The sequence below is a fragment of the Harpia harpyja genome, chromosome 3 (genome assembly GCF_026419915.1).
Source record: "Harpia harpyja isolate bHarHar1 chromosome 3, bHarHar1 primary haplotype, whole genome shotgun sequence".
In the NCBI taxonomy this organism is placed as follows: Eukaryota; Metazoa; Chordata; class Aves; order Accipitriformes; family Accipitridae; genus Harpia; species Harpia harpyja.
In genome coordinates, this window is record NC_068942.1 from 10229276 (window position 1) to 10238666 (window position 9391).

The 9391-nt window shown below is 46.9% G+C and overlaps 1 long non-coding RNA gene across 2 annotated transcripts; it reads left to right on the forward strand.

Annotated features, from left to right (window-relative positions):
- The first annotated feature begins 328 nt into the window (after nt 1–328).
- On the forward strand, nt 329–9391 carry LOC128139248 (uncharacterized). 2 transcript variants are annotated; one of them, XR_008234290.1, is made up of 3 exons: nt 329–1784; nt 4861–5018; nt 8161–9391. It is a non-coding gene; the product is annotated as an uncharacterized LOC128139248 (long non-coding RNA). The 2 variants fall into 2 exon arrangements; XR_008234291.1 differs by lacking the exon at nt 8161–9391 and adding an exon at nt 5672–7199.

The following is a 9391-nucleotide window of genomic DNA, read 5'->3' on the forward strand; positions in this document are numbered from 1 at the left end:
GTGGCCGGCGCCGTCCCGGTGCGGAGCGTGTGGGTGCTCCCCCCCGACCCCTCCCGCCGTGGCCTCGGGCGGGCTTGGCCGGGGCCGGTCCCGGGTAGGCGGCGGCAGCGGCGGGCCGGCAGGGCTCGGCTGGGCGCCGGGCCGGGCCGGGCCTGCTGCGCGACCGGCTGCCGGCCTGGCCCGGGGTGAGCGCCGGTCGGCAGGCCCTGGCTGGCGTGAGGCTGGCAGGGGCGGGGGAGCGGCCGCTGGTGCGCGGTGTGGACGGGGCGGGGGCTCCGGTACAGCCCCCTGCAAGCCCTGCCCGGGCCCTATCCCCGTCGTTCGGCCGGGCAGCGCGGGGAGGCTGCGGGCGGGCTTCGGGCGCTGGGAGAAAAGCCCTTCCTGAAGGTGCTGCGACACCCGCGCTAAAAACCGCCTTCAGCCAGAAGCTGCAGCCGCACCGAGGACCAAGCGAGGCGGTCTCTCGGTTTCCCCCCGTTCCCCTTCTCCCAAAGCTACGTCGAAGCCCACCTCTGGAGGGGACTCGCAGGCCTTGCGTGAGGCAGCGTGAGGGAAAGGGACCCGGTGCGCGTCTGGCGGCAGGACCCCGGGTGCCAAGTGCCTAGAGGTAGGGCCCTGATGGGGAGACCTGAAAGCTACACCTCTGGAACCGTGGCGGTGTTGGTTGGCCAAAAACGTCCCCGAGGTGGCTGTCCTGTCTGCGCGGTGCTGTGCGGAGAGATGCAGCCTCGGTCCTTGCTTCGTTGTAGAGGCGCTTGCACACCGCAGCCCTAAAATAACCACCCTTCGCGGTCCTGCTTCCCTCTACCTGCAAACGTAAGGCACGCTTCTATAGCAGAGGTTTTAATCGGGGATGGAGTGAAGAGAACAAGGGCTGCGGGGAGGGATTTCCATTTGCTGAGGCTCACAGCCTGGCCTTTCCTTTGGAGAGCGGATGCCTACATACAGCCTATTTCTGTTCCCTCGAAGAATTAATTATTTTCTCCTGTATGTGGCCCCTGCAGGAAGAAGTCCAAGCACCTCCCTCCCCCTGTCATTCTGTATCTCCAGCGATCAGAGCGCTTCCTTAGGAGCTGGAGATGTGGCTCCTGGTCCTTTTCCCAGAACTTCGTGTTTTGTCCTCTGACAAACGTTCAATGTAAAGTACATGGAGCAGACTTGGAAGAGGGGACTGAAATCCAAGGCTGTTCCCCTCCCTTCCCCATGGCAATATTATTATTGCTAGGTCATGGCCTCTCCTTGAATCCTGAATCCCCACCCTCTCCCCCAGGCAGCAGTACGGGTTCAACAGGCTGGTTCAAAATGGAGTGTGTGTTAGGCTAGCATACCTCCCAGTAGATACTCTTTGGGCTAGCCTACCTCCCGGGTAAGATACTCTTCAGGAAGGTCGGGGGCAGCAGCGGGAGAAGCTGACCTTGGGTCTCCTGGTGTGGGGAGCACCTGCAAGGCACACAGAGGGAAGGAAGTGCCCCCCTGGGGAGTTGAGAAAGGGTTCAAAGGGGCTGGTGAAGTGTTAAGCAAAAGCAGTCGGTGGCTCAGCACATGGTGGGGAAGTTGATGATAAGCATTTGCAGCTGGTTCTCTCTCTCTCCCACCCTGGAGGAACTGGGTGGCTGCTGACTCAGGAGCTGCATCAAGTCAGAGAAATGGGAAGGGGGTCACATTTCCTGAGTGCCCGAGACACACTGCAGCGGGTGATGGGATAGCGACGGGCACCTCCTACCTGCTGTCCCGTCTTGGAAGAGCGATCACAGCAGCGTGCTGTAAGGAGCTGGAGCCCTCTGGTATGCGTTGGCTGTGCTCTGAGCAGGCTGCACAGCCGGGGCCGAGGGTCTCATCTTGCATGGAGACGTGTCTGAGCTCCAAATTCCAGTGCTGGGCCAGGGGGAAGAGAGGCACGGAGCTGCCCAGCATGGTTCATGCCACCTGGCAATGAGCTCTGCAGGCATGGGGTGGTTCTGGGTATGCGAAAGGCAGAATGTCCTGTATCTTGGGATGCTGACAACCTAAAAATAGGACTCCACAGCCTCTGGGATTAGGCATCGGTTGAGCAGGGGCTTTTGGGAAGGCAGTTCTTAACTTCAGTGCCTCAGTTCTGCCCCGGTCCTGCTTCTGGTATTAAAGGCCTTACATTCCTTGCAGCTTATGTGAATGTCACTTAAACATGCTCGGGGCATGCAATTATAGCTAACTGCCCTGCAAACTCCTCCTGGAATCTGAAAAGTTGAATTCTTCCATTCGTACGCACCCTCGCCTGCCTTGCAAAATCATTTTCTTCAGTCTAGCAAGCCGCTGTGTTAAAGGTGTGCATCTTAAGTTGTTCACTGCTGTTTTACCTGTGGAGAGCCAATGACAGCGAGAGTGAGACCTGATTTTATTTTGTTAATTTTTTGGGGGCAGTACCATTTAAGTAAGTGAGCACACGTAATTGAATACACGCTGAGAACCGATCTGCTGAAGAGGCTGCTGTTTCCAAATGCAGTAGCTACTCTCCAAAATAGACATGTTAGGCTTAAAATGTATCTAGGTAGAGGTATTATAAGCCTTGTTTTACCACAATAGATTTTTTCCTTGGAAGTAAACAGGGAAAACTGGGGAGGAACTGTAGCTGAGGTCTGACAGATGTTCAAGTACGTGAAGCTTAAAGAGGAACGTATGCTATTCAGTTTGCTCACAGAGGCTTTGTGACCTGTGTCTTTGCAGTAATGATGACACAAGCTTTTTTGAATAAAAGGAGGAAATTAACTGCCTTGGCTAATTGTACCCTTGCTAGCTAGCTAACCAAGGACACCATTTGACTGTGAAAATTGTTGGTGCACCGAAATCTCTCAGCTGGGGAGAGTATCTGAAGTGAGAGTGTTCCCATATCTGTGGGTTAGAAGGGCTATTTAAAAATCTTCCTAATTGGAAAATTAAACACTATTGCTTTAAAACAGTGGTGCGCTGCTTTGAAAAATTAAGACCATATGGAATCATTTATTACTTTTCAATATGTATTCAGTCTCTGGTGCAATTTTATGTACCCGCTAATACATAAAGTCTTTTGGAGCAGGAATAAAGCACCACAAAGCATGATTTAATGCTATAGGGTCACCAAATCTGTTTCAGATTACTGGATGTTTCAATCTGCTGAAAAGAAGGGAACGTCCCTGAACCAATGAAACAATGACAGGGGGAGGGGGGTACCCATAAATCTGAAATGCTTTGGAAATATAGTGCACATATCCACAAAAACTTTTAAAGGATTCAGTGGCGATTTGGTCAAGTAAGAGATGATACAGTTATGAAACAAATTATACCAAGTAACAGGAAAGTTAAAACAAAGTCAGTATTAATAGTACAATACTTGGTAGCAATTTAAGGCGTCTTAATGAATCATGTTTTCAAACTGTACAGGCCCACATAAGCATGTGACTGTAAGAGAAAATAAGAGCAAGTAATCCGGGAGTGCACAAAAGTGCTTTTGTTTATAGTTCTGCGGTCACTGGAAGTGCCTATTCTTCTGCTTATTCACAAACACCTCTGGCTTTTTCTTCCAGAAATCCTATCCAAACATTTTTGTTCTGACTTTGTTAGAGGAGGACTTTGTGCTTCGGTTCTTTTCATATGACTTCTGCGAGGTTCAGTCTTACAGTGCCCTTCCTCTGGCAAGGGCCTGAGATGGGTCTGATGCCTTAGCCGCTTTTTTTTTTTTTTTTTGCTGAGTGACAAGCTGTGGGGCAATCTTTGCTCTTGGGGCCTGAGCATTTTCCTTTCGCTGGTTCAGCAGAGACCAACAAGAAGAGGCTGAGTCTGACAAGTCAACCATGCATAGTTCGTGCCACCTGGCAATGAGCTCTGCAGGCACGGGAGGCAATCTTTATGCCTTTATCATGAACCTGAGAGCAGTATAACCGTCTGGCTAGTTATAATTTAACAGAAAACCCATTTTTCATCTTGCTGTGGTGTTGTGCTTTCTTTTAAATGTCACCTGTAGAGTCTCCCAGTGAGTGGGAGTTCAGTTTTGATTTCTATTTCTTACAGATACTGACAAAAACTTTTTCATATGAACATGGTCCATTAGGTTACTGAAAAAGAGCCAGATTCTTTCTTACAGGCTTAAGCAAGCTAAAAAGAGTTTGCAGTAACTTTTACACTTCAATCAGACTATTTTGTCAGTATATATTTGTAATTTATAACCAGTAGATTAATCGACTGGTTCTTTTATTAAGGTTGAAATCTTACATTTTTAGAAGAGTTATTAAGCAAGTAAATGAATTTTCAGCTTTCCTGTAGCACTGAAGCTTGTTCATCACTGTTGTGCCTTCCATCATTCTTTAAACATTTGATAATCGATAGTAGTGATTTCAAATAAGTTCAGATCTTTTTTTCAAAATAGAGTGTGCATGCTTCTTCTGGATCAACACCTTAACGTGACCTCTCCTGTGCTCAAATTATAGCATCAAAATAAAATTATTCATGCAAAATGAAGCCAGTTGAATGAATACATAAGGATTAAAACAAATACCATGAGAAGTAATTGCTGTCTTTGACTAACTTTTATCCAGATTGTATATTTTAGCCATTGGAAAATCTTAAATAAAATCCTCTTTAAAGTCCTTTAAAACTTTCCTGAGAGTAGTTGTCAGTTTAGGTATGTATTCCGACTTTAACTTGTTAAGTATGACTGGTAAGACTATTACTTGCCCATAGATGGCAATAGCATTACACTGCTGAAGTAGCCCCCAGCCTATGAAATGAGGCTGTGATGGTGGTAAATATTAACTTGGGGAATGGAAAGAAAAAATATCTTGCCTTTTTTTTTTTTTTTTTTTTTTTTGTGGCTGCAGCAGTGGTGATTGGGGACTGTTCTACTTGCAGGAATGTTGGGACTAATCATGTGAGAAAAGATCCTGGAGTGATGAGGCAGCATATTTCCCATGTCTGAGGTCAGCTTCACAGAACAAATCCTGACCTTTAAAACAGCCTGAAAATGAGGAACGTGGCACCAGAGAGCAGAGCAGGAAACATGAAATGATGTAAGATATGTTTCTTCTGCATATGAAATACTTTCTTTTTTTTTTTTTTTTAAAGCTCCAGGTTTGTGATTCAGCATTTTCTGCCACTGACAGAATATAAGAAAGGGGACAATCCTGTGGAAAAAGAGAAAGTTCTTATTGTTTTAGTCAAAATCTAATAAAGTAATTAGCCATCAGATATTTTTTGTTCCCTTCTGTTGAGTTGGGGGGGAGACTATCTTTTCCCAAAATCACCCTTCCCTCAACCTCCTGATCTTAGAACCCTGGAACTGTAGAAAAAGTAGTATCTAGGCTCAGCCTGGGCACCTCATCTACCTATAACAGGTGTGAAGTGCCACCAGCTTTGTTGGCATCGGATACCTGGGTGACTGCTGTTTCGACTCTGACAAGCGACAGCAGGACAGGCCTGCCATAAGAAAGCTTTGGGGTGCTGGTGCTGGGTGGATGTTTGATGCAGGATGGGCAGCTCAGGGACCCCCCCAGGGCTAAAGCATCAGCCCAGGTGAGGTTGCCAGCCTGGATTTGATCCCAGCTGCACGGTGATGCAAGACCTCAGACACAAGACCTCCTCTCTGAGCTTATGCAAAAGTGCCTTTACTGACTTTTCTTCCTTATTTCTTGCCTTTTCTTCCTGTGTCCTTTCTCTTGCTGAGACACACAAGGCTGCGCTGAGAGGCCTGATGCACCTGCCGGAGGCTCTGCTGCGATGGACGTCTTTCCTCTCCAGTGTCAGTGCGAGCCCTTAGACCGCCACTGGGCAGGAAAAGGATGCCCCAGCCTGTTGCTGCCCCTCTGGTCAGAAGCCCTGCTAACCTGTCGGGAAAGAGGGTTCGGAAGGAGAAAGCGAGGGAGTCGCTTCATCCTTCTCCCTCCTTGGAGGCTGGTTCTGTGTTAAGGCGGCATTTATCTCTCTTGGTAAAGGGGGTGGCGGTGGGGAGCACTCCCAGGTACTGGAGCTCAGCTGGGTCCATGGCGAGACTGCAGAATGGTCCCTGGCACAGCATTGGCCCAGGCTGCTAGTGCTTTCCCAAACAATTCCCAGGCATAGATGTAAAAACTCTGGCTGCAGCCACTCCACTTTGATAGGTAAGAGAGTTTAACAGCCTGGACACGGCTGCTCTGTGTCCGTTGGCTTTTTTATCCCTATGGATGTTGTCTGGGTGTGCCTGGGGCAATCTGTGCGGTACCCCGCGCAGGGGCAGCCTTGCTTTCCAATGTTGAATCACATCACGGTGAATGAGCAGGGAGACAGCCTTGTCATGCTTTGTCTTCACCTGCTGAGATCGCAGCACCAGTGAAGGTGACTGATGGCTGGTTTTCGGTTGCTCCAAATACCAGCCAGAAGGAAGCCAGCTTGCATCTGCCTAAGACTCTGAATAGTTTTGTTGGGTTTTTTTAAGAGTCCTAAGGGACAAGCAACTGGATATGAGCACATACCGTATTTATGAGACTGGCACTGGGATGGCTTGTGTGTTTTAAATTGATGTTGAAAAATGGGTGGTGGAACATTAGAGCCACACAAAATGATTCAGAGCCTGGAGAAAATGCTTTGCAATGGGAGACGTGAAGCAGTCGCTCTCTCTAGCTTATCAAAGAAGACTGAGCAGGGAATTGATTATGATGGTGAAGGAACTTCCTTGGGAGAAAAATATCAGGTACTGAAAGGCTCTTTAATCTAGTAAATTATGGGAATGTGTAGCAGCAAGCTGAAACCAGATAAATTCATATGAAAAACTGGGCACAAATTTATTGGAATGAAGGTGATTAATCACTGTAACAAGCTGTCAGGGCGGTTGGCGCGTTTTCCAGATGTGTCTGAGCCAAGACAGGCATGTTTCTGATGGATGTGTGCTAACTACAGTTAAAAGCATGAGTGACACTGTAGTCAAGACTCAGGCAAGGTAAGCAGGTGAAGTTTGAAGGGCTGGGATATGCAAGAGGTCTGACTAACAGTTCCCAAAGGAGCCGTGAAGATCTAATGGTTCCCATCTGTCCTTAACCTCTGAGAGACTGAGAAAAACAGCACTTAGCAGAAAGCGGAAGGGAAGAATCAAAATGACAGCCCCGTTGCTGGCACACTAATACACCCTCTGTTTCTGCAAGGACTGTATCTTTCACCTGCTTGGGGCTTTGCTAATGTATTCTCAACTCCCATCGCAAGACCAATCTTTCTCCAGACCACAAGCCCTCTGTATGGATTGGTGTCAGTGTCTTTCATCTTAGGAGAGCATGAGTAAAAATTTATGATGCTCAGCGGCTCATGTGGTAGCTCGGATAAGTAGCTTCCTTTTTGTTTGTTGTTATTTCATCTTCTCGAGCTTTGGACTCACCTGTTCTCCATGCCTCCTAGTTTCCCTCATACCCATTTCCTTATATTGCCTTTGCCGCTGGGCTCGGTGCACTGTGCTGCATTGAGATTTGTGGTGCCGTAGGTCTTGGAGGCTGCTTCTTACTCAGTCTGGCACCATTTGTTCCTTATAATTTGACAAAATGAACCCTGTCTTTCTTGCACAGATTTCACATGGGATGGGTATGACAGTGATGTGCTGCATAGATAAGAGCTTGTCAGGAACTTTTTGATAAAGTGCCTTTCATCCAGAAGTATAAATTTATAGATGCTGTAGCTATTGACAGGAACGCACTAAGGTATCTTTGCAAAATACCTGCAATCTGTATCTAGAAAAGTGCTCTAATCTCCTTTTAAAAACAAGACTTCTCTCCTGGAAAACCAGTTAGTGGTGGAAATCAAGAATCTCTCATTCCCTGTTGCCTTTTCTGGGGTCCCAGTGCTTTCCTGCTTCCTCCCCCTCTGCTTGGGATGATGCAAGAATTTTATTCTCTCAAGCCTTAAATCAAGTCTGCTGGCTTCTCCTTGCTCCAGAGGATAATTTTGTACAAAGTCAGAGCTGAAACAAGGCAAATGAAGGGGTGGAGCTGTCATCCAGTTGTCATCAATACCCACAAGCCATTAACCTGGTGCATCAACTCTCTGGAACTTGGGAAGTTAGAGGCAGAGCAGGGGTTTGAACTGAGATCTCCAAATAGTGAGAGTCCTGAACTTATTTTTATGTGGGAAAAAAAAAACCTTTTTAAGAATAAGAAATGTTTTTAATTTTTTTTTTTTTTTTTTTTTTTTTTTTAGGAAATGCAAGCAGTTTTCCAGAGGTCCACATGCCTCTGGAAAGCAGTAGAAGTATCTGCATGAGCAAAGAGCTCCAGCGCAGGAAGGTACAGAGGATGTAAGAATAAGGCTGTGGCTGGAGAGATGGAAATGGCTTAGTCGGGGCACCAGGTGAAGTCCTGCAGTGGCTACTCTTATTTGCAAAGACTGCAGCTGAAAACAGACCCAGGCAGGAGCTGATCCACACTGTTCTCAGCCTCTCAGCCTTCAGTTTTGGAACTGAAGGACCCATGTTTTAGGCTGAACTGAACCCATGAGTCTAAAACTTCTTCAAAACTCTGGGGAGATGTTGCTTTTGACCTCACTCTGTAGCATGGATCCATTTGCTTCATCACTAGCCAGATGAAGCTTATTCTCAGTGTCAGAAGAAGATCTACCTCTGCTCTCTGGCTCAGATTAGCTTACTATTGCTCCCCCAGTTTATCTGCTTTTATATGCATATTCTGCTGCTAAATGTGTGTAAAATAAGCGGCTAGTCCTTTTACTCTCTTTCCTTTCAGCTTGTTGATCGCAGGATTCAGTCATATGCATAGTAATGTGTAATTGAAGCATGGTGGCTTTACCCAGCTGGCTTAGATCTCACCTCTAAGCCTGTATGCAAAAAGACCTACCTATTCTGGGCGGCGTGGGAAGCTCTCCAGGGCCCAGAATGTGAGAAGTAATCAATTCTTGTAGAAACGTTTCTGCAATGCTGTGGAATCCAGCCAAGAGACATGATGAAAGTGGAAACTGTTTTCTAGGACATCCAGTTTCATTTAATTTTGTCATGCCCATAGAACTTTTCAGCAAATGTCTGTATCCTTCTGTGTGTTGATTGTGTCCTGCATCCTTTTGTGATTTGGTTACCCTGGCAATCCAGCTAATTTTCCAGAAAAGTCAGCTCCATCAAGGTTCATTGACTTGTTACATTAATGGCCTGCTTGCTCCTTCAGTAGACTTTAGCATCCATTGATTGCAAGTTCTTTCATGGGCTTGGACCCTTATGAGAAGAGATCTGCAGAGAGGGTTATGCCCTGGCATGCTTGATTGGAGCTGATTTTTTTTTTTTTCCCTTGTCTCTTCTTCACTGTAGCTAGACTGATCCTCTTTCTTGTTTCTTAAAACACTGGGGTAATTTTTCTACCTGTCACCAGACCTCTGTTCCAGCACATTGTCTATAGAAGTGAAGTTTTCCAGTAGAAGTCTCTTCTTA